Below are 24,410 nucleotides of genomic sequence, written 5' to 3'. Positions count from 1 at the left end.
TCATATATCAAATACTAAATCTAGACCTTGTAGTATAGATCTCGAAGACCGCTTCTTCAAAGGAATAACTGTGTAAAAATTGTTCTAACAGAGTAATTAAAAAATGTGAGCTTGAGACTAAACAAGAAGATAAACTGTGCCCATAATATGCTGTTTATCTTCTAATCAATTCCAATTTGCCTCAGCATTTATCAGATGGAATTAAACACTTCCCATACTTATTCTGATACAAATTCTATCAGTCTACTATATGAGTTCCTCAGAGAGAGGAGGATTTGCTGTGGTTTATCAAAACTTTCAAAGCATTACTCGTTGATCTAATCGGTTATTTATGTCTCAGTTTTTAAGATAGATTAAACTGTATTTTAGGAGTGCAAGGTTCACTGAATGAAATGCCAAATGGCCCTTATTTCACTCCGTCATTTCACACAGAGTCATCCTTTAAGTTACAAGTGCTGTTTCAAAAGTTTCTGTTCACTATGAGGCTTTGAGAGATTGAATGAAAAATCCTCAGATTATCACTAGTGCCATCCGTCACCATTACCAACCACATATCACTGACAAGGAAACTTATCTAGTGATTTAAAAGCTGACTAGGAACATGAGGAAACAACTGTCCCTTGCAGCAAAGGAATGTCATTCAGTTCAACCATTAAGAAAATGAAGTGTATTCACACAGATCTTATAGATGTGTGTACTCCAGATTACAATCTTTCTGTTTTTTCCTGATCATATTGTAGTTCATTAATCAAAAAGTAGATAATTTAAATGTATAGAAACATATATAAGGTAAGAAAAATGATGGACATATTCAAAATAATAAGGGTATGAGAGCTTGCCATGGTATGATTTTTTAGTGAGTGGGAAGAAGGTGAAGAGAAGTTAAAAGAGGTATATATACACATTGATGATGCCAAAAATAAAGAACAAAATGTCTGTTTCAATCTAGTTGAAGAAGCTTAATAATGACAGTGAGGGAGGAAAGTCTGCTACATGGTTAATACATTTTAGATTTGACTGCATCAAAAAGAGCCTTTTTCACAACCTTGAAATCTGTGTCAAATGTCAAATATCTACTTCTTGAATTGCCTCTGTTATTCTGGATGGAAATGTGAAGAAGGTTAGAATTGGGGTGACTTATGTACCACTCAGAGCATTCAAGTGGTGGTACCCATGCTTTTATTGTATTCCCTTTTTGAAGAGCTTCAAATGTGTGCACTAGGAAAATGTCAGCTCTTGTGTCTTGTGCAAATATATACATTTTCTATACTTCACCTGTAGAAGAAAAACTTACATCACTTAAAGTCTTAATGAATATATGAGTCAATAATTTACAGGAATTAAAAATGATTTGAGTCTTGAAAATTATCAACAAAAAATAATTATTTTAATGCTTTGGTCCATTAGTTTATTCTGGTTTGCCTCATGTCCAGTCTAAACCCTTATCTCATCAAAGCTGTTTTTCAAAACCTTATTGCCTACCAGCTTTAAAACCATTTTCACCAGTTTCCTTTAGTTTTAATATTTCTTAAATGAAACACTCTGTGACTTTCAGGTGGCATAACTGTATACTGTTTTAATTTGTAAATTATATTTCATCAAATATCCTCATATTTAGTTTTTTTTTTTTTTTTTTTCCTTTAGGGTGTTTAACTAAATATGTTACTGTAGGAACAAAACCTTTCCATTTTTTAAATCTCTACCACTAAATTTAAACTTGGTTGTATCAAGTAAATGTTAAATCATACACTGCAAAATATAAGAATATTTATTTTCACAAACCCAATGGATATAAATTTGATTAATTTGAGATATTAACTCTTTAACCATTTTAGACCAATCTTGTGCCTTTCTTTCTTTGTTTTCACTTTTGCTTCTATGCTACATTAGTTTGCCATGAAGCAATTGCACTGTAAAATATTACAATAAAGACTGTGAAGATTTTTATGGGTGTAAAGTCCATTACAGTGTGCAATAATATTTCTCTCTAGTTCTTAGCTACCAAGTTTTCTGTACTTTGCCAAAAAAAAATGTGTATTCCAGGTGGTTATTTTGGAGAGTGTCAAAATAAGATTTTATGGTATATTACTGTTGATTCACTTTGAATTAAAATATGTATATTGCAGGGTAAAAAAACATTACATAACATACAATCCTGTTACTCTTATTTAAAAAAAATTATATAATATAGGGGGCAATTATATTTAAATAAAGAGCTTAAAAATAATGCAGGGAAACTTGGGATTATTCTCAAATTGAAGAAAAATTTTTCTCTTGAAGTACTAGCATTTTATCTCTGTCTCTAACTATATGGTTCATAAGCTGCCTGGTTCCCTCCCTCCTTGCCTGTGTTTTCTGCCTCAGGCCACTTCACTTCTTTCTGCTGACTCAGTCCATTGGAATTTTGAAAACAGTACTGCCCTTTTGTAAATGGCTTCCAAAGAGCTCCAGTCCTGTATTCAAATGACTCAGCAGCTAATCACATTTATTTCTTAGATCTAGGACTTCTACATTATTTCTGTACACAAACCTCTGTATTATATTTCATGACTTATATTTGTGGCCTTTCCCTATAGAGCCCTACCTTGTTTCTACTATTCTGTTCAAAACCTGGAATTGTGCTTCTGAGCTGGAATGTCATAGATGCATCAGTTTGCTTCAAATCTCCTTGATGCCACCTTTCATAAATTAAAGAAATGTATGCTAAGAATACACTATGTGATGGATCCTATGCTCGGTAATGGGAGCAACATGGCCCTAATCTCAGCTACTGTTAAGGACAACTGTGTCAACCAATATCAGTCAACCAACGCTAGGAAGATGAATCCCTCTGGCTGGTTTGAAGACCAGTGAGACTCAGAGCCAGCTCCAATACAGCACGACCTCTGATTGGGGTGAGGATGGCCACTGCTTGTAATCTTGGAGGCAGCAGATTAGGAATGGTCTGAAACTCTGACTGGTGTCCCTTGCCTGCCCCACTGTGCTCCCTGGCCTGCACCCAGCACCCACCCCAGCCCCTCATGCCCCAGCACTGCTCCCCTCTGGGGCAAAGATGCCAACATTGGGAATGGGGAGAGCACACACAGAGGAAGTGGACCAGCTTGGACCTGACCCTCAGGGCTTCTGCTCCAGCACCTTAAGACTTAACCCTGCCTCTAACAGGTCCATGTCAGCTACTGGGCAGAGGAAGAGCTGCCAACACACCTTGGGGGAGGGGGAGAGGAGGTGGGAGAAAATGTTACTTATGTTCACTTCAGATCCAGCTCTCCCACAAAAACCATGAAAGATAAGAGTTATGAAGGGTTTTTGCATCTTACTTACTATCAAAATTCTAGTTGTAAGAAAATTAAAAATTTGTTTTGTAATTACAGTCTTATTTTCCCTTTTAGCAATCTTTGGTGCCAGATGCCTGATTTTATATCCCATCTGATAGCATGCTATCTGGGTGATATTGGGTGAATTATATACATTCTCTAGGTCTCTGTTTCTAGACCCATATAATGTTCATTAAAAAAATCACTTGCCTCATAGAGTTTGTGGACAATTAAAGAAATTAATTCACATTAAGAATGATGCTTAGCATTTGGTAAATGCTCAATATTTTTTAGCTTTTCATCAATTGGAGATTCATATAATATGCAATTTTTAGAGTGACCTCAAATTCTAAATTACTTTGTAATGAGATAGAGTATGAATACATTTCAATATCCATGCCTGCATGCATACTCATGCAGATGAAATACTTTGTCTGGAGAGTTACAACATGTCTGAAATTATACAAGGACCTGCCTGACCCCCACTACCCATGAAGTCCATAATTATCTAGAATTCATCTTCTTAGCAAAAGTTTCCAAAGTTGCAATTCCACTCTGTGTAACTCTTTCCCAAGCTTGAGTCTCTGCCAGCTGAAGCACACACTACCTTTAACCTAGGAAACAGCACTTGTTTCTATGCTACTACTGCCAAACATTTTAATAATTCATTAAAATCCATGACTGTTGCCTAACAGAAACAATAAATAGATAAGCATTATGATGTACCATTTTTCACTTGAGAAACCAAAAGAACAAGAAAATCAACCAATCACAAAAAACTGATAAAATTATTTAAAACACACTTCTGGCTTAGAGAGCTATCATTTCTTCTATATAGCTGTGTGCTCTGTGGGTTTTGAAGTGTGACATTTGGAGTGTATGATAAACCAGAATAGAAAATAATACAGTAAATTTCTATCTGCTTTTTGATTTGATACAAATGTCGTAGCATCAGTTGACATCATCTCTAGAATAAAAAACACATGAAAGTGAGAGAACTCTGTTTTTAAACTGGCTGGCTTTGATTTAGTGTTACACTACTACCTTGTTTTATGAGTTCTGTAATATCAGACTATTTGGTTCATAACAAATAAATGATGAATAATTCATAACATGCAAAAATTAATCAGGAAAATCTGATTTTAGAGACCTTATTCTGAAAAAAGACAAAGCCTCCACACAGATCACGAGGCACATTTTTAAAATAACATTGAATTTTTTGTTAAAATTAAGTCTAAAATTCAATATAGCCTATAAGATCAAAAGCAACTTCTTTAAGTAAAAGCATTTATCTAAATGGGCACATTATAACAATGTGTAGATCTATGCACAAAATTCAATATAATCATGGACAGGCAAACAACCTTACTCTGCTTTTCTCCATCTAATTTTAAATCATACTGAATAATAAATCAGTTGAACTGATGACTTGTATAAGATACTGAATTCTTTAGAGAAATAACTATTTCTTGTAAATTCTGTAACCTTGGAAATGTGCAGCTGTGATTTGTTATGTGGGTATTTATGAGTATATTGTGACAGTACTGAAAATTCCCTAACCTTAAGAAGAGGAAAACACCTAACTCAAGGGTTATCTAAAGTTATACCAAAGTTTCCCTCACACAAGGAACCTAACTAGACATGTGGAAATCTATCATTTTTGTTCCTATTCCCTCTTTCCTCTTGTAAAGTAACCCCTGCCCCATTCCCAGTTTCACTTTCTAAAGTTTCTTTTACCCACAATCAGTCATGACATGGAACTTTTTATTTCTTTTAATTTATTTATTCATTTATTTATTTATTGGCTGTGTTGGGTCTTTGTTGCTGTGTGCAGGCTTTCTCTAGTTGCAGCAAGAGGGGGGCACCCTTCGTTGTGGTGCACAGACTTTTCATTGTGGTGGCTTCTCTTGTAGCAGAGCACGGGCTTTAGGCGTGGGCTTCAGTAGTTGTGGCATATGGGCTTAGTTTCTTCATGGCATATGGGATCTTCTCAGAACAGGGCTCGAACCCGTGTCCCCTGCATTGGCAGGTGGATTCTTAACCATTGCACCACTAGGGAAGTCCCCATGATTTGGAACTATTAAATGGAAAATTACAGAATTAAACAATTCATACATTTTAAATTGCATACCACTGAGTAGTGTGATGAACTCTCTCACCATCCTGCTCCATCACACCCTGGACGATAATCATCCCTTTGCAAGGCAAGTCCCACCATTGGTCAGTTGATCACCTTCTTCTTTATCAGACTCACTGTTGCATTATAGCAGTGCTTGTGTTCAAGTGACCCTTATTTTACTTAATAAAGTCCTCAAAGCACAAAGTAGTAATGCTGGCAGTTTGAATATGCCAAAGGGAAGCCATAAAGTGCCTCCTGAAAGGAAAAAGATGGAAGTTCTCAACTTCATCAGGAAAGAAAAAAATTGTATGCAGTGGTTGCTAAGATTTAAGGTAAGAACGAATCTTCTATCAGTGAAATTGTGAAGAAGGAAAAAGAAATTTGACCTAGTTTTGCTGTCACACCATAAACTGCAAAAGTTATGGCCACAGTGCATAATAAGTGCCTAGTTAAGGTAGAAAAGGCATTAAATATGTACAAAAGTTATTTTGAGAGAGGGAGAGAGAGCCCACATTCACACAATTTTGTTGGAGTATGTGTGATCATTTTTTCCATTTTATTATTAGTTATTCTTGTTAATCTCTCACTGTGCCTAATTTACAAATTGAACTTTATTATAGGTATGTATGTGTGACAAACAAAAGAAAACATGGTATTTATAGAGCTGAGTACTATCCATGGTTTCATGCATCCACAGAGAATCTTGTAATGTATCTCCACACAGAAAAAGGGGAACTATTATAGTGTTTCATTCTAACTGCAGTGAAAAGTGTCCTTGATTGGTCCAGGTCTTTCAATGTGAGGTGAAAGAAGTTGAATTAGTAAGCTGATTTTTCAACAAAGGGATAGGTCCTATTCACATGGTTGTATGTAGATATTTCAAATTTTGATGAGGTTATCATCAGAGCTTTTCATTTATGATGGAAATGTCCCTTCAATGCAGGATATAAATAAAATTCACTGACAGTGTCAATCATCTAACTGCCCTGGATGACATAAAAAGGAAGATGAAGTGACAAAGATGTGGAGATGTCTACATCAGACTGACTCTGAAAGGGGCATGGCATGTGGTGAAACTGGAGATAGATCCTCATACCAGGAAACTGCCTTTTCCTCTGACAATGCAGATTTTTATAGACTATCCCCTGTATCTTTTTCTTTATCTAATAGTGATTTCCTCATTTTCATACCCTCAGGTTTTGAATCAGAATTGTTCTTGTTATTTTCTAAATGATATTTGAAAGGACTAAAGTTCAGTACAATCCAAATAAATGTGAGGCATCACTCAACCCACGCATTCAGTTGTACAATAAATATTGAATTTCTTAATTTTGCTTAAATGTTTATATTCAACCCAGAGGCCATATTTTTCTGGACTGACAGGAAAATCCAGCTCAGATATTAGTAGAGCCTGTTTGCACTCTCTAGGGACCTGCAAAGATTTAGGAGGTTTACATTTCTGCTAGGAAAATGGAGGAAGGATCTCTAATGTTGATAGAACATAGTCATCATGAATCTTCTTATCTAAGCTCTTCTGATCTCTTATACTTTGGCTTCTGTCTGCTTCTGCATCACCAATTATTGCTGAGAATGGAACTCTGATGCTTGAATTCTAGTCTCCCTGCTGTCAAAATACAGCCCTCTCTTTGAGGTCTCTCTCATCCAGAAACTCTCAGGGCACTACCCAAGAGCACTCAGAGTTCCAGGAAACCACAGTCATTATTCCCTTTATCATTTGAGGTGATAAAACTCCTCTTATCATTCTGCCCCAAAATAGCAAGCCCAGGCATGACCATTATTTGAACAGTCACAAATATTAGTTGTCAACAAGTCACACATACTAGTTGTCAAGCAATGGATGGTCAGAACCTCCACTGATTGCAACAAGTAGATACAGTAATTGGTGATCCATCCCTCTGATCAGCCATCAGTCAACCAGTAAAAGTCATATCTATTCATACTATGTGACATCAACTCAAACTCAGCACAAATCTTAAGGCTAATCAATGATATTTGATTATACTTTGTATTATATAGCTTACTAATAACTGTCTCTGGTGGTGACAGCTAAATTGTAATAATTTCTCCTCTGACTATACTTTCTATAGGTTTAACCACCTACCTCAGGATTATATCACAGAGCTAGATTAAAGCTTTTATTTTTATATGATTCATCCAGTGGAAAAAAGTCTCATAGTTGGTAATCCACTGGCCTAAGGGCACAGAGAAAACATAGTGAAGGATAAAGCCTAGGTCATTCAACAAGAATCTCATAAGTTATTGAATAAAATAGTTTTCATTAATTACTCCATTCAGGTGCTATCTGCTTTTTTGGACCAGATATCAATTCCTTATATATTATTGAAAAATAATATAAGATGTGTAACCAGGACCATCATTCCAGGACAATTCTTTGTCATTTCTTTTCCTTATACTATCATATAAATTATTCACCAGTTGTAGGATTTCCTATGATTTGCACCATTTATATTAAGCACATTAAAATCAGTTTTGACTATGTTAGGCCACATGCACTCCATTTAGAGGAATAAAATGATTTCTTGCTCTTTAGTGAATTTTTGCTCTGTGAGTTAAAACTTACACTTAGTATATTAGAAGAATATCTAGATTCTGTTAACTTTAAGCAGTCTTACACAGTGATTTTGCTTTCTGTGAAACATAGGCCACCAACTTAATATTGACATTTGTTTTTTGTTTGCATGTAGGAGTGTTTCAATTATCCATGAGCATTTATGAGGCAGCCTGGCTTTAAATAACAAAGGCTCCATTAACAATTGGCAAAAGGGTGTATCCCACTGACTAAAAGCACAAAGGTCAAGACTGGCTTTTATTATTTTCTGAGTTCATTAAGTACTATATTGAAAATCAGAAAAGTTGTATTAAGGATTTAAATTTTATTATTTATTTTGTACTAAATAATTATAATAGCCTAAGTGAAAAGTGAGGTATTGCAATTATAAAAGAAATTTTACCATTTATTAAGATATATTTTTACCATTTATCAATACTTAATGTTGAAGATGAGCTGCCATCACTCTTAAAAAGGGGGTTTATTCAAATATATCTTCTTGAAGGAAAGAAAACATGATCTCTGAAAGACATCAGATCTCTTAAACTACAAACCATTAGAGTTCTTCAAAGGGGAAAATGTATAAAGAACAATGAAGAGAAAAATGTAGGAATAAAAAGTTAATCAAAATATATTTATAATTAAATAAAAATGTCACAATATTCTACAGCAAAGACTGTAAAAAAACAAAGTAATGGAACTGTGCAACACTGTTTTACTATGGGTAAAGACAAGGTTTAAACACAAAGGTCAAGATAACAATAAATGGATAACTGATTTCATTTTCTAAAGAAGCATAAATTAACTAGCAAGAGTGGATGTGGACAATAGTCATTGATACTATAAAATAAAAGCTATGATTTATTAGCGCTCTTCATATACATATGTGTATATATATAAACATACATGCTCTTATAAAAACATTTGGGGTTGTTTTCAAATATTGACATTTGAGGTTTAAGTGGTGTCTGAGTACTTCACTCCATTATCAATGTTCTACTCAATTCCATGTGAAGCTACAGATCATGGCAAAAATCCATGTCATAATATCTAAGGCTGATAGACAATCTAAAATAATCATCAAAGTAAAATTTGTCAGTTAACAGTAAGATATATGAAGTTACGTTAATAAAAACTTACCATGGCTTCAACCTAAGGAAGAGAGGCTGGTTTGAAAATATACAATGAATATAAAATTGTCTTGTGCACTTAGTAACATTCATCTGAATATATAAAAGAAAAACTACCAAAGAAAACATAATCATAACAAAACAACAGAAGAGGATATTAAGATATTTTTCTATACTTAATAGAAAAAAATTCTAAAAGATCAATAATATGTATAATTATTAAATATAATTTGATCTATGATTATTAAAGTTATTCCATCATTACAACTTTAATTATAAAATGCAATAAGATATTGAATAGCCCATATATCATTTTCATAATAAGGCCATTTTCCCATGAATTCTTTAGAGAAAAGATTGTGTAGGTCATGCAGTTTAACCAAAGTACAGTAATTGGTAATACATTGTTTAACAAATACTCAGACATTTACCCTAAAATGGAAACTAAATAAACTCTCATTTCAGGACATAAAAGTGGCCTTTCCAGCTTAGATTAGAAATGACCTTTTGCCATTTTGTTTTAGGGATTTGGAATGTCTTACAGAATTTCTCTGTGCCCAGAAGGATTGGGGAACAGTAGACTAGAAAAATCTCTGAACCAGATAGTAATATGATCAATTATTAATCCAATGCAGAACAGACAAGTGACAATGATTCAGTCCCATTATACCATCAATCCCCTCTACAGTGATTTGTCATAATGTAAGCCTGTGAAAATTGGAAGTCAAGGATAAAGGGGTAAGATGAGGGAACACTCCAACTGAAAGATTGTCCTAATTGACTGCATGATATTTCAACCATAGAGGGTAACAAAAAGAAGGCTTGAAATGGAAATCAAATTCAATTATATCTTAAAGCAAGTAATACATCTTGACCAAGAAAGAAATCCATACTTACATTGCAGACAGTAGAAAATGTTCCCATAGAAATTACTAATCATATGGGATACAGATTTTTAAAAAATATAATTAAAGATAAATAGGAAAACTTTAATGTCTTTACTATTAAACAAATACTAATGAAAAAAGTACTGAATTGAATAATTTAGATAATATTTTAAATAATAATTATAAGAACTATAAAAATACAGAAAGTTAATAAAGGTGAATTAAGAAATTTATTTAGATGATAAGAAAATAATATTACTATGAATAATACAATATATAATAATTTTAAACAACTATCAATTCAATTTCAATCCTTGTAAACCTAATCAATAAAATAAGATTTTTGTGCAACCTCTCTGACAACCCTTCTATCAATATTTAACAGTTGGTATACTACCAGATTTATAAGTCATTGAATAAAGTCAATTATATCTTTAAATTAACTCAATTGAATTTTTGTTTTTTTAACAGATTGGTGGCAGGACAAGATCCGAAGTGAACTTCTGAAGACATTCAGGGACACTGAGAAACACAACATCGTGTCCTTGCATTTTGAGTTCACGGTATTTCTTGCTGTTTCCCATGACCATTGCCACTAAGGACCATGCAAATGATCTCCCTAAGACTAGAACAACAGAAAAGAAGCAAAGACAGTAACCAATTTAAGAATTATGGGGGAAACCAAGATGGTGGAGGAGTAGGAGGATGTAGAATTCATTTCTCCAGAAATGCAACAAGAATAGATCTACAGATGGAACAATTCTCACAGAACACTGGCTGAACAATAGCAGAGACCTTAGACACCAGAAAGGACAATAAAAATCCCCCTATAACTGGGTAGGATGAAAGAAAGAAGGGAAAAAGAAGAGGAAAGGAAGTGGGACAGAATCTGCATCACTGGGGGAGAGCTGGAGCAGAGGAGAGGTTCTCGCATCTGAGGAAGCCTCCTCACTGATGGGGATATCAATTGGGACAGAAAGGGAGCATCTAAGTCTGTCAGAGGAGGGTGTAATAGCTGGTCACTGGCAGACAGGACAGAGTGAGACCTACACAGACAGTCCACGCCACAGCACTGCACATCCCAGACTGGGGTGTGTCCGCTGGTGCACATGGAGTGTGAGAGCTAGAATGTGTGGATTAGAAAGCAAACTTGAGGGGCAGGACTGCCATTGGCTGTGAAGAAACAGCCTGAGGGGATGGGAGGGAGGAAATCCACAACAAGTAATGCTTGTGGAGGAAACCCAGAATGCCAATAGAAGCAAGGTGCCACTGTTGAGTGATACACATGGGGTGGAGACACCATTGCAGCCTCTTCCCACATGCTGGCCCCCTGCCCCACTGGGCACTCGGAAAAGCCCCCACCAAGTCTGGCCTTCTTGCACCTACCGTCAGGCACTAAGAAAAGCCATCATGGCTAACCTTCTCATGCTAGCTGCCAGGTACTACCAAGGGCTCCCACTAGGGCTGGATCTCTTGTGCCCATGGCTGCCAGCTTTCCTGTTCACTTCTCACTGCAGAGACTCAGGCAGTCATGCCACCTCTGGGCTCTGTCCTCAGTGGGACAAACCAGAGTGCTCCAGGGCACACTTAAAAGCAGACTCCTGTGGGTGCCCCACACAGAGAAGTGGGGATAAAGCCACAGCTGAGCTTCAGAGGCAGGGCAACTAAGGAATAGGAACAAAAATTTTTTTCCATGCTGCTGTGCAAACTGCAGATTAAATCCCGATAGTTGGTTTGGTAAACCCTGCATTTATGGAATATCTGAATGGACAATTAGTGTTCCCCAAACTGAAACCAGTATACCTCTAGCAGCTGTGGAATTTGGGGATTAATACACATAGAAATTGGACCAGGCCAGAGTCTGAGCTGCCCCCATAGTGCCCAAAGAGGGACCAGAGACCTACCTAGAGGTTTTAGAGGGCCCTCTTGGGAGGTAAAGGTTGGCTGTGACTCAGGGCAAGCACAATGACAGCTGAGACCCCCAGGAAAATATAATCATTACTATTTTTGTATGTTTTGTTCTGTTGTTTTTTTTATTATTTGTTATTTCATTTTCATCTTTTAAATTTTATTATATTCTTTATTTTATTATATTTCTATTTCTACTTTTTTGTTGTTCTGTGTTTTTGCCTTTCCTTTGTTCTATTTTGTTTCTATCTTTTATTTCCTTTGATCTACTTGTCCTTATATTTTTATTTTTTTAATTACTTTTGTGTGTTTGTTTTGTTTTCCTTGCTTCATCCTTCAGTATGCATTCTGCTTTTGATTTGTTTTTTACATTTTGCTTTCCTTAGTTTTATTTTTAATTGTTTGATTTTGTTTTGGGATTCTTTTTTATCTGGTTGTTGTTTTCTGTTGTCTCTGTTTTTTGTCTTTATTTCTTATTTTGTATGTGTGTGTGTTTATTTTCTTCTTTTTGTTTTTGTTTCTTTGGTTTTGCTTTTACCATTTGCCTGGGGTTTTGTTTGTTCATTTTGTTTGTTTGTTTTTCATTGTCACTGTTACTGTTTGCTTGATTTTGTCTTTGTTTTTTGTCTTGGGTTTTGTATGTCTGTTTTCCTTTGTTTTCTTATGCCCCTTTTTACTTTTTATTTTTTTATTTTCTTTCCTTTTCCCTTTTTATGCTGAGCTATGTGGCTAGCAATGACTTGGTTTCCAGGCTGGGGGTTGGGCCTAAGCCTCTGGGTTGGGAGCTGAATCCAGGATGCTGGACTGCCAGAGAATACTTGGCCCAGGGAATAACAATCAGCAAGAGCTTTCCCAGAGATCTCCATCTCAACTACAAGACCTGGCTCCACCCAACTCCTTGGAGGCTCCAGTGCTGAATGCTCCACACCAAACAAAAAGCAAGAACAAATAACATACAAGGGAATCCCCATAAGGTTATCAGCTGATTTTTCTGGAGAAACACTGCAGGCCAAAAGAGAGTCACAGAATATATTTAAAGTGGTGAAAGGGAAAAAGCTACAACCAAGATTATTCTACCCAGCAAGGCTCTCCTTCAGATTTGATGGAGGAATCAAAAGCTTTGCAGACAAGCAGAAGCTAAGAGAATTCAGCACTACCAGAGCTGCTTTGCTACAAATACTAAAAGAACTTCTCTAGGCAGAAAACACAAAAGAAGAAAAAGACTTGCAAAAACAAACCCAAAACAATTTAAAAAATGGTAACAGAAATATAAATATAGATAATTACTTTAAATGTAGATGGATTAAATGCTCCAACCAAAAGACACAAACTAGCTGAATGGATACAAAAACAAGACCCATATATATGTTGTCTACAAGAAACCCACTTCGGACCTAAGGACACATATACACTGAATGTGAGGGAATGGAAAAAGTTATTCCATGCAAATGGAAATCAAATACTCATTCAGACAAAAGAGACTTTAAAATAAAGACTGTCACAATAGATGAGGAAGGACACTACATAATGATCAAGGGATCAATTCAAGAAGATATAACAATTGTAAATATTTACACACTCAAGATAGGAGCACCATAATACATAAGGCAAATGCTAACAGCCATAAAAGGGTAAATTAACAGTAACACAATAATAGTGGGGGACTTTCACATTCCACTTATGCCAATGGATAGATCATCCAGATGGAAAAGTAATAAGAAACACAAGCTTTAAGTGACATATTAGGCCAGATAGACTTAGTTGATATTTATAGGACATTCCATCCAAAGGCAGCAGAATACACTTTCTTCTCAAGTGTACATGAAACATTCTCCATGACAAATCACATCTTGGGTCACAAATCAAGGCTTGGTAAATTTAAGAAAACTGAAATCATATCAAGCATTTTTTGACCCCAACACTATGAGAGGCAAAATCAATTACAGGAAAAAAACTAAAAACACACCATCATGTGGAGGCTAAACACTATGCTAATAAATAACCAAGAGATCAGTGAAGAAATCAAAGAGGAAATCAAAAAATACCTGGAAACAACTGAAAACAAAAACACAATGACCCAAAACCTATGGGATGCAGCAAAAGCAGTTCTAAGAGGGAAGTTCATAGCAATAAAATCCTACCTCAAGAAACAAGAAAAATCTCAAATAAACATCCTAAACTTACTCCTAAAGCAACTAGAGAAAGGAAAACAAAACCTGATGTTAGTAGAAGGACAGAAATCATAAAGACCAGAACAGAAATAAATGAAAACAAACAAACAAACAAAGCAATAACAAAGATCAATAAAACTAAAAGCTCATTCTTTGAGAAGAAAAACTAAATTGATAAACTTTTAGCTAGACTCATTAAGAAAAAAAGGAGAGGACTCAAATCAATAAAACTAGAAATGAAAAAGAAGTTGCAACAAACACTGTAGAAATACAATGGATCATAATGAACTACTGCAAGCAACTATATGCCAATATAATGGACAACTTGGAAGAAATGGACAAATTCTTAGAAAGGTACAAACTTTCAAGACTAAACCAGGAAGAAATAGAAAATATGAACACACCAATCACAAACACTGAAATTGAAACTGTGATTAAAAATCTTCCAACAAAAAAAAAGTCTAGGAAAAGATTCCTTCACAGGTGAATTCTACCAAATATTTAGAGAAGAGCTAACACCTATCCTTCTCAAACTCTTCCAAAAAAATCACAGAAGGAGGAACACTCCCAAACTCATTCTACAATGCCACTATCACCCTGATACCAAAACCAAAGATATCATACACAAAAAAATTCCAGGCCAATATCACTGATGAACATAGATGCAAAAATCCTCAACAAAATACTAGCAAACAAAACCCAACAACACATCAAAAGGATCATACACCATAATCAAGTGGGATTTATCCCAGGAATGCAAGGATTCTTCAATATATGCAAATCAATCAATGTGATAAACCATATATTAACAAAATGAAGAATAAAAACCATATGATTATCTCAATAAACACAAAAAAAGATTTCAACAAAATTCAACACCTATTTATGATAAAAACTCCCCCAAAAGTGGAAATAGAGAGAACCTACCTTAACATAATAAAGGCCATATATGATACACCCACAGGAAACATCATTATCAATAGTGAAAAACTGAAAGCATTCCCTCTAAAATCAGGAATAAGACAAGGGTGCCCACTCTCACCACTGTTATTTGATACAGTTTTGGAAGTCCTAACCACAGAAATCAGAGAAGAAAAAGAAATAAAAGGAATCCAAATTGGAAAAGAAGAAGTAAAACTGTCACTGTTTGCAGATGACATGATACCATACATAGAAAATCCTAACGATGACACCAGAAAACTCCTGGAGCTAATCAATAAATATAGTGAAGTTGCAGGACACAAAATTAATACATAGAAATCTCTTGCATTCCTATACACTAACAAGGAAATATCAGAAAGAGGAATTAAGGAAACAATTCCATTAACCATTGCAACAAAAGAATGAAATACCTAGGAATAAACCTACCTAAGGGGGTAAAATACCTGTACTTAGAAACTATAAGACAGTGATGAAGGAAATCAAAGACAACACAAACAGATGGAGAGATATACCATGTTCTTGGATTGGAAAAATCAATATTGTGAAAATGACTATACTACCCAATGCATCTACAGATTGAATGCAATCCCTATCAAATTACCAATGGGACTTTTCACAGATTAGAATAAAAAGTTTTACAATTTGTGAGGAAACACCAAAGACCTCAAATAGTCAAAGCAATCTTGAGGGGAAAAAAATGAAGCTGGAGGAATCAGCCTCCCAGACTTCAGACTACACTACAGGTCTACAGTAATTAAGGCAATATGGTACTGGCATAAACATAGAAATATAGATCAATGGAACAGAATAGAAAGCCTAGAGATATACCCATGCACCTATGGTCACCTAATCTATGAAAAAGGAGGCCAGAATATACAATGAAACAAAGACAGCCTCTTCAATAAGTGGTGCAAGGAAAACTGGACAGCTACATGTAAAAGAATGAAACTAGAACACTCCCTAACACCATACACAAAAACAAACTCAAAATGGATTAATGACCTAAGTGTAAGACTAGACACTATAAAATTCTTAAATGAAAACATAGGAAGAACACTCTTTGACATAAATCACAGCAAGATCTTTTTTGACCCACCTCCTAGAGTAATGAGAGTTCCAAATAACAATACAAAGAAAAATAAGTTTAAAAATGTTCAGATTTTACAGAGTAGATTTGATAATTCACTTTTTAATTGTTATAACTAGAACATATTAATAAAGACTTAAGACTTAATGGTTACAAAAACAGATTAGAATGGCAGAGCCAGAAACCTGAGAAAAAAAAAGTTTAGGAATACATTTTAGAATATCTTGTGTTGTAAATGGTGATAGAATATTTTGGAATGTCATGCTGCAAGACAAGGATGATTATACTACAACAGAGTCATCTAGAAATTTACATCCAATACCATAAAATTAATGGTGATTTTTGATTCTGTAAATCCATTATTAAGAAGTTGAACTAAAGAACTAAACAGAAATATTTAAGAATATGACATCAATATTAAAAACATCATTAAATAATAATAAACATTAGAATCATTTAACTAGATAACAGTAGAGGATATGTTACACAAAATGTGACACATTCATGTAAATGTATTCTATTTGGTTATTAAAGATCATGCTACAAATCAATATCTAATGTCTTGCTTGCAATATATTTTAAGCTATATTTTCAAAGTATATAAATATGATCTTAATTTTTAGATTTAACACTATATGTGAATATATACACAACTTAATATTTTAAATTATGATTGCTAATCCCTGGATGTTGGAATTATAAAAAATTTTTAGTTTTGCTCTTTTGTCTGTTTTTAAATAAATGAGTACCTTTCTATGAATAGAATAATTATTTAAAATAATTTAAGTAAAGTGTTTTAAAATTTTTTACTAGGTGTGTAATAATTACAACAAATAATATATCACACTGACAAAAATCATTAAATAGGTATTTATTTCTGCAAACATTAAGTACATAAAACAGTATTTAGAATACTAAAGAAACTGTGGAGTGTTGGTCCAAAACCTCAGAAGCTTCCAGGGATAAAATCTGAAGTCGGCCCCCATACACAGAGGGCAACAAGAGACTAAGAAAGTGGCAAACCACTCCAGATTGGTAGGTGGCATGTTTAATAAGCAAGAACTTACCCACGTGGTTTGTCTTGGGCAGCTGCAAAATGAGTAGATGTCCACACCCTCACAAAAGAATCTTACAAGTTTATATAGATATGTGATTACATATTCCTCCAACAACTCATTGCTCTCTCAAGTCTGCATCCTTGAAAACTGTTCCCATTGTGGGAATGGTGGGCAGAACTTATATTTCAAGGACAGGAGAAGGTGTGAGGAGCCTCTGGTTGTCCAGGTTCAGCTTTCTGGTCCCTCTGGTTGCCCAGGTCCAGCTTTCTGGTCAACTGGAAGTCAGATCCCCTTGATGACCTCTTCCCACATAGAGAGACATGTAAGTCTCAAATTAAAATTAAAAAAATATATAAATGCAACAGAAGTTTGGGAAGAGACAAAATTAATGTAGACAAGATTTAAATGGAGATATTTAGGGATGTCCCTGGTGGTGCAGTGGTTAAGAATATGCCTCCCAATGCAGGGGATGTGGGTTCGAGCCCTGGTCCTGGAGGATACCACATGCCATGGAGCGACTAAGCCCATGCACCAAAACTACTTGAGCCTATGTTCTAGAGCCTGCAAGCCACAACTATTGAGCCTACATGCCACAACTACTGAAGCCTGCTCACCTAGAGCTCATGCTTCACAACAAGAGAAGCCACCACAATGAGAAGCCCATGCACAACTAAGAGTAGCTCCTGTTTACCACAATTAGAGAAAGCCTGCATTCAGCAACAAAGACCCAACACAACCAATAAATAAGTAAATAAATAAAGTTATTGAAAAATTAAAATAAAAAATAAATGGAGATATTTAAACTGGAAAATCATGAAAAATGCTGTGAAAGAGAATGTGTAAAAATATATGATGAGTGAATCTATTGACATTCCAGCTTCTCATTGTAGTGTATTTGAATGTTAGTTACTTCACAAATTTAGATTAGCATAAAGTTATATCCTTTTTTTATATATAACAAAGATTACCTGTATGTAGGTAAGATACTTGTATGTGGAAAATTATAAAATTCTACTGAAATATAATGAAAACATAAGCAAATTAAGACATAACACTCTATAAACAAAGATTTGCTCCCTTAAATAATCTATGGATGCAAGACAATTTCAACCACAATGCTAACAAAATTTCATATAGAATTAGAAGGAACTATTCTATAATTAGCACTAAAAAGCAAAATTCTGGGACTTCCCTGGTGACACAGTGGTTAAGAATCTGCCTGCCAGTGCAGGGGACACAGGTTCAGTCCCTGGTCTTGGAAGATCCCACATGCCTTGGAACAACTAAACCTGTGCACCACAACTACAGAGCCTGTACTCTAGAAGCCACAAGCCACAACTACTGAGCACATGCACCACAACTACTGAAGCCTGCATGCCTAGGGCCCATGCTCCACAAAAAGAGAAGCCACTGCAATGAGAAACCACCCCCACCACAACGAAGAGTAGCCCCTGCTTCCCACAACTAGAGAAAGCCTGCGTAGGAAGACCCAACATAGCCAAAAAAAAAAAAAAAAAAATCAAATTCTAAGCATATAAAAGACCCTTCCTATAGGAGACTTGCCCTAATACATATCAAGGTTTATCTAAAATAAAGTAAAGACAGTGATATTAGCACATGAATAGACAAAAAGATTATTTAAAAAAAATAAAGAAGTTTCAAAAAAAGATTATGCATATAGGGAAATTTAATACAAAAAATAGTGGCATCAGAGATATATCAGGAAAGGAGAAACAGAATAAACAAATAGGAAAGCTCATTATCCATAAAGAAAAAAAAGCAAGAAATTTGATCTCTGTCTCACATATACACAGATTTCAAATCCAAATCATTTCAAAATTTAATAACCTAATGGAAAAGTTTAATATTTACTACTATGGAGATATATATATATATATATATATATATATATATATATATATATATATTTACAGCTTGGCATAAGATTTCATAAACAAGGTATAAAAACAATAGCAACAACAAACCATGGGTTTTAATAAAAGATATCTAAATTTAACTACATTAAATTTAAGATTTTATGGGGAAAAAACTACACCTGGGATAAAAATACCTATTGTACACATGTCTGACAAAGATTGGTGTGTGAAGAGTATAAACTTATAAATGAACAATAAAAAAAGCATACAACACTGTAGAAAGTGGGCAAAAGACATGAGAAGCTTTGTTTAATATTGAGCCAGTACACAAAGATACAAGCTTACTATCCTTTTTATCCATATTTTTTTTTTATTTTTTCTTTTTCTGACTGGCCTGGCACCTGTTTACATTAATCGTTGCCTTTTTGTGCCAGATTGCTAAATATTTAGAATACTATTCTGTGAACAGTCATTCCACACAATAGTAAATACATATGGTCAATAAACATATGAGAGCAAGTAATGAGGAAAACAGAGGTCATGGCTTTAATGAGGCCACTTCACAACTAAAGGATTGGGGAAATATGAGTTTCAACAATACCAAATAGTCTCCAATAAAAATGAAAAAAGAATATGAATGCCGAAAACTCAGCCTCTACACTGATGCCTAATCGAATCTCAGAGACAGAGTTTTGGGTGAAGTAGAAAAGAATAGCTTTATTGCTTTGCCAGGCAGAAGGGAACACAGTGGGCTCCTGGACTTGAAAACTGTGTCCCAACCTGGGAGGATTTGATGAAGGGTTTTATAGCAATAGTTCAAGGCTGGGGTTGCTGTCAAGATTAGGGTGTGTGCAGGGCCTGCACTCCTTTAATCTCATCTCAAATGTTTGGTCTCTTAACCTTGATGAGCTTCTCTGATCCTTCAATCTTGCCTCAGGTGGTTTCTTAGCTGTTCTTCCCTTGATTAGCAACTGTTTGAATCTTCCCTTTGGAACTCAGAGAAGGTCATGGAGGCTGGAGTCTTGCTTACAAGAAACAGGGGACAAAAAGGCTCCCATGACCAGGAACTCCCCCCCCCCCCCCAGTGTCCTTCTCAGTTTTAATACCAAATGGTGAGGAGAATGCAAGTCAATAGGATCTTTTACAGGTGGCTTATGTGAGTTTAGATCCATTGAACAATTTGGGGAAACAATTTGGATTTTCTATAAGTTGAGTTCCACTGTATTCCACAACCATACTATTCAACTCCTAGGGCTCTATCCAAGAGAGGTGCTTGCATGTGTGCAGCAGAAATATAATCTTCCTTTTCTCTAATTATTCCTGATCTTAAGGAATCTTTTTCTCCATCTTGTCTTTGAAAATACTTGCTTCTTCAAGACGATTAATCCCTTCAGCCTACACCAAAAGTGCAGGTTGTGTGAAAATAACTGCAGCATTCAGTCCTGTAAAACAAAGGGAATACAAACACTTGCTAATGTGATTAAGCCAGAGTAAGAAAAATAAAGTGAGAAAGAAAAATGAAATTGATATCTCAATAATTTTTCCCAGTCTGCAGTGATGACAATATCAACCACCATTTATAGAGTCCTCACTGTATGCCAGAAATTTTACAAAGCAATTACCAGGACTAATTCAATTAATCTCCACAGTACCTCCATGAAGCCTGGGCTATTATTACCCTTTTTCTTTTTTCTTTCTTTCTTTCTTTCTTTCTTTCTTTCTTTCTTTCTTTCTTTCTTTCTTTCTTTCTTTCTTTTATTGCCTGTGTTGGGTCTTTTTTGCTGTGTGCAGGCTTTCTTTTTAGTTGCGGTGAGTGGGGGCTACAAAGAAGTGGCTACTCTTTGTTGTGGTGCCCAGGCTCCTCATTGCAGTGGCTTCCCTTGTTGCAGAGCACAGGCTCTAGGCATGTGGGCTTAGGTAGTTGCAGCACATGGGCTCAATAGTTGTGGCTCATGGGCTCTAAAGCACAGGCTCAATAGTTGTGGCACATGGGCTTAGTTGCTCTGTGGCATGTGAGATCCTCCTAGAGCAGGGATTGAACCATGTCCCCTGCATTGGCAGGCAGATTCTCAACCACTGCACCACCTAGGAAGCCCTACTCTTTTTCATAAATTAAGAAACTAAGGCACAGAAAAGCTGAAATGACTTAACCAAATTCCGATAGCTTGGAAATAGCAGCCCAGAAAATCCCCCTGCATGATCTGGCTTGGGAGTCCCAACTCTCAACCACTACATTAAACTCCTTCTCAAACTCTAGTTGGTATTGTGGCCTCCTTGCCAACACACGTAGCCCCTGGTAATCATGAAAAATATGAACTAGACCTGGGACATGGTTAATTGGATCAAAGCTTATCCTGAGTCAATTGATGACCTTTCCTTGGGACTTTGGAGTTTGGAATGAGCAGTGGGACCTAGGGATGAAGAACCTGGAAAAGCAGGGACAGTGAAAAAAAGACAGTGGCTTAGGACAAAACAACATGCCATCAAGATCTTTAGATCATCAATAAATTATAGTTACTAAGAATAGCATTAGCATTTTGTTGAAAACAGCATGTTTACTATGAGATTTGGACTTCACTTATCAAACATATAACATATTATTACTAAGATTATCAGGTGCTATCTAATATAATTTTGAATGGTGCTCTATTACTTCTACACTTAATTTTTTTTAATTTATCAAATATTTATTTTTTCAGCTTTATTGAGGAATATCTGAAGTATATCACTGTATATAGTTAAGGCATATAGCATGATGGTTTGATTTATACATATTATGAAATGATTACTACAATACAATGTTAACATCCATTTTCTCATATAAATTACAATAAAAAGAAAAGAAAGAAGGAAAGAGAAAAGATGAAAAAAAGGTTCTATTTCAGATGAGAATGGTTAGGATTTACTCTCAACAAATTTCCTTTATATCATACTGCAGTACTTTCTATTCTATTACTTCATTTTAATCTGACTTTAAGAAAAAAAAATAAGTAAAGTATTAGTAAATGAGAAAACAATGGTCAGAAAATTAAGATAACTATTCAAAATCACTTGAATCATTACTTCTGTTTTCATTGCTAACTCAGCATTTTCAAATTACTATCTTTAAAGTAAATATTTTCCTATTCTTGTATTTTGCTATAATTTATACTTTTTGCCATCCAAACAAGATTGATTGTGCACATCCACACTCTTTCTGCTCCCACCAAAAAGTCTTCAGATGTTTTTTCATTAGTAAAGTTTGTGGGTGATTGCATTTCCTTCCTTCACATTAACTATAAAAAGTAAATTGGCTTTTATAACATATTTCAGTGTCTTAACAAATTAAAGCTACTTAATACAGAATATGACCCCAGGTAGCCTCTTATTGAGATAATGTACAAGATAGGAGAGTCAAGCTTGACAGAGTTTATTCAGATGGACCTCACTCAAGCATGGCTCTGAGGCATAATTCAGATTGAACAGCATGTTAGAAATTCATTGCATCTCCATGGTGAGAGGGGGAGGATGAAAAGCATTAAGAATTATTTTGTTATTGCTGCTGGGGTTGCATGAAAATGCAGTCAACAGTAAAATGTAAGATGTTAAAGGATACAAAAGATTATATTGTAGTATATATTTGTTGAACTCTGCCATAATTAAATTTGGAAAATGTCGTATGTAAATATAGCTCCAGATCTTCTACATAAAATAAGAAAAGAGTCTGTTTAAAAAGACATGTGTATCAAATAACATAAAGGCAAAATGCAATAAAATATAATTTTGTTCACTACCAGTTAAGATTAGAAAGAGTCAGCACATAATTACATTTATTACTTTAGTGCCTTGACCAAAATTTCCAAGGGTTATACTGTTTCTAGGGAATAGATTTTATTTCAGGGTTTTAATTTTTTTTTTAGAATCACCATAAACACTTTAAAAATTTCATGCAACATTTTATTTGCAATTGTAATTGTTTCATAAAAGTGCTGTGATGATCCAAGAGTGGCATACTAAATTTTTTGATATGCTTTAAATGTTTATAAGTCCTCTCATTTCCAGAGACCACTACAGAAACACATTACTGATAATTTGTCTTTCTAGAATATTTTTTAAGACCATCCAGTCCTCTAGGGGAGCAATTTACTTTACACAGGTATGTTCCCCTTTATCCACATATTCCTTATAGAGACAAAGAGAAGGTGACAAAAAATAAGTTCAGAGTAAATGTTTTGCAATTAATTCTTCTGTAAATTCTATTTCATAAAGAAAAAAATTACTAATGATTTCACATATGAAATATTGTGTCTCCAGTCTGCTCTGAAAAAAGCTCACACCAACAATATAACCTTTTATTAACAATGGCAATAAGTCAACTGAGTGAACAGTAACTGTTTGGCTGCTGGAGGTCAGCTGAATCAAATGTGTTATAACTAGCAGAGAGTTTGTAAGACATCTGGAAATATTTAGTGCAAAAGATCAGAGGAGGTGATATAACAACAGAAGTGGAGGTCAGAGAGATGTGTCCATAAGCCATGCAATATGGGCAAATCTAATAGCTGGAAAAATAAAGAAAATGGATTCTTCACCTGGGGTCTCCAGAAAGATCACAGACTTGCTAACTCACCTTAGATTGCTGACCTTCAGAAGTATAAGAGAAGATAACAAATTTATGCTGTCTTAAGCTATTGAGTTTGTGGTAATTTGTTACAGCACCAATAGAAAATTAAGATATCAACTATTCAGTCATAACCTGAAGTGAAATTCATGGTAACTTCCTCTTATTTCTCACTATGTCTAGAACAAGACAATTATGTGTTAAAAATTTACAATTTTTTTCAAATGAATTGAATTTAAGCTTTTGATGAGTAATTGAAACATTTAATGTATATGCAAAAAACAATATTCTTTATGAATATTCTTCATAAAAACTTTGCTAAAAAAAACAGGTCAAACATAAAAAAGATATCTTAATAAGAAACAGTTTTCAGATGAAATTCTAGTAAGAAAAATTTACTGATATACTTTAAAAGTGGAATTCAGATCTTGTTCCACTATAAAATTTCATTGACATAATTATATTTAAGTGTCTCAAAATGTCTTCTGAATTGCTTCATTCTAAGGAATGTGTTTAACTAATTTAAATATAATATCAAATAATGATTTTGTGCAGAATTTTGGACAGAAAATAATGACCTTAACCATAAGCTTCAATAATCTGAACAATGTGAGCTTACAGACTTCAAGGCAAAGCATATGCAAAATCACACTTCCTTCATTTTACTGTGGAAAGCCTATAGATCCTGTATTCAATTTTGCCAGAATTTAGAGTTTGTTAAGTACTTTCT

Source organism: Hippopotamus amphibius, chromosome 5 (assembly GCF_030028045.1).
Source record: "Hippopotamus amphibius kiboko isolate mHipAmp2 chromosome 5, mHipAmp2.hap2, whole genome shotgun sequence".
NCBI lineage: Eukaryota > Metazoa > Chordata > Mammalia > Artiodactyla > Hippopotamidae > Hippopotamus > Hippopotamus amphibius.
The sequence above is the reverse complement of the archived record's forward strand: the minus strand, read 5'-3'. Positions refer to the sequence as shown.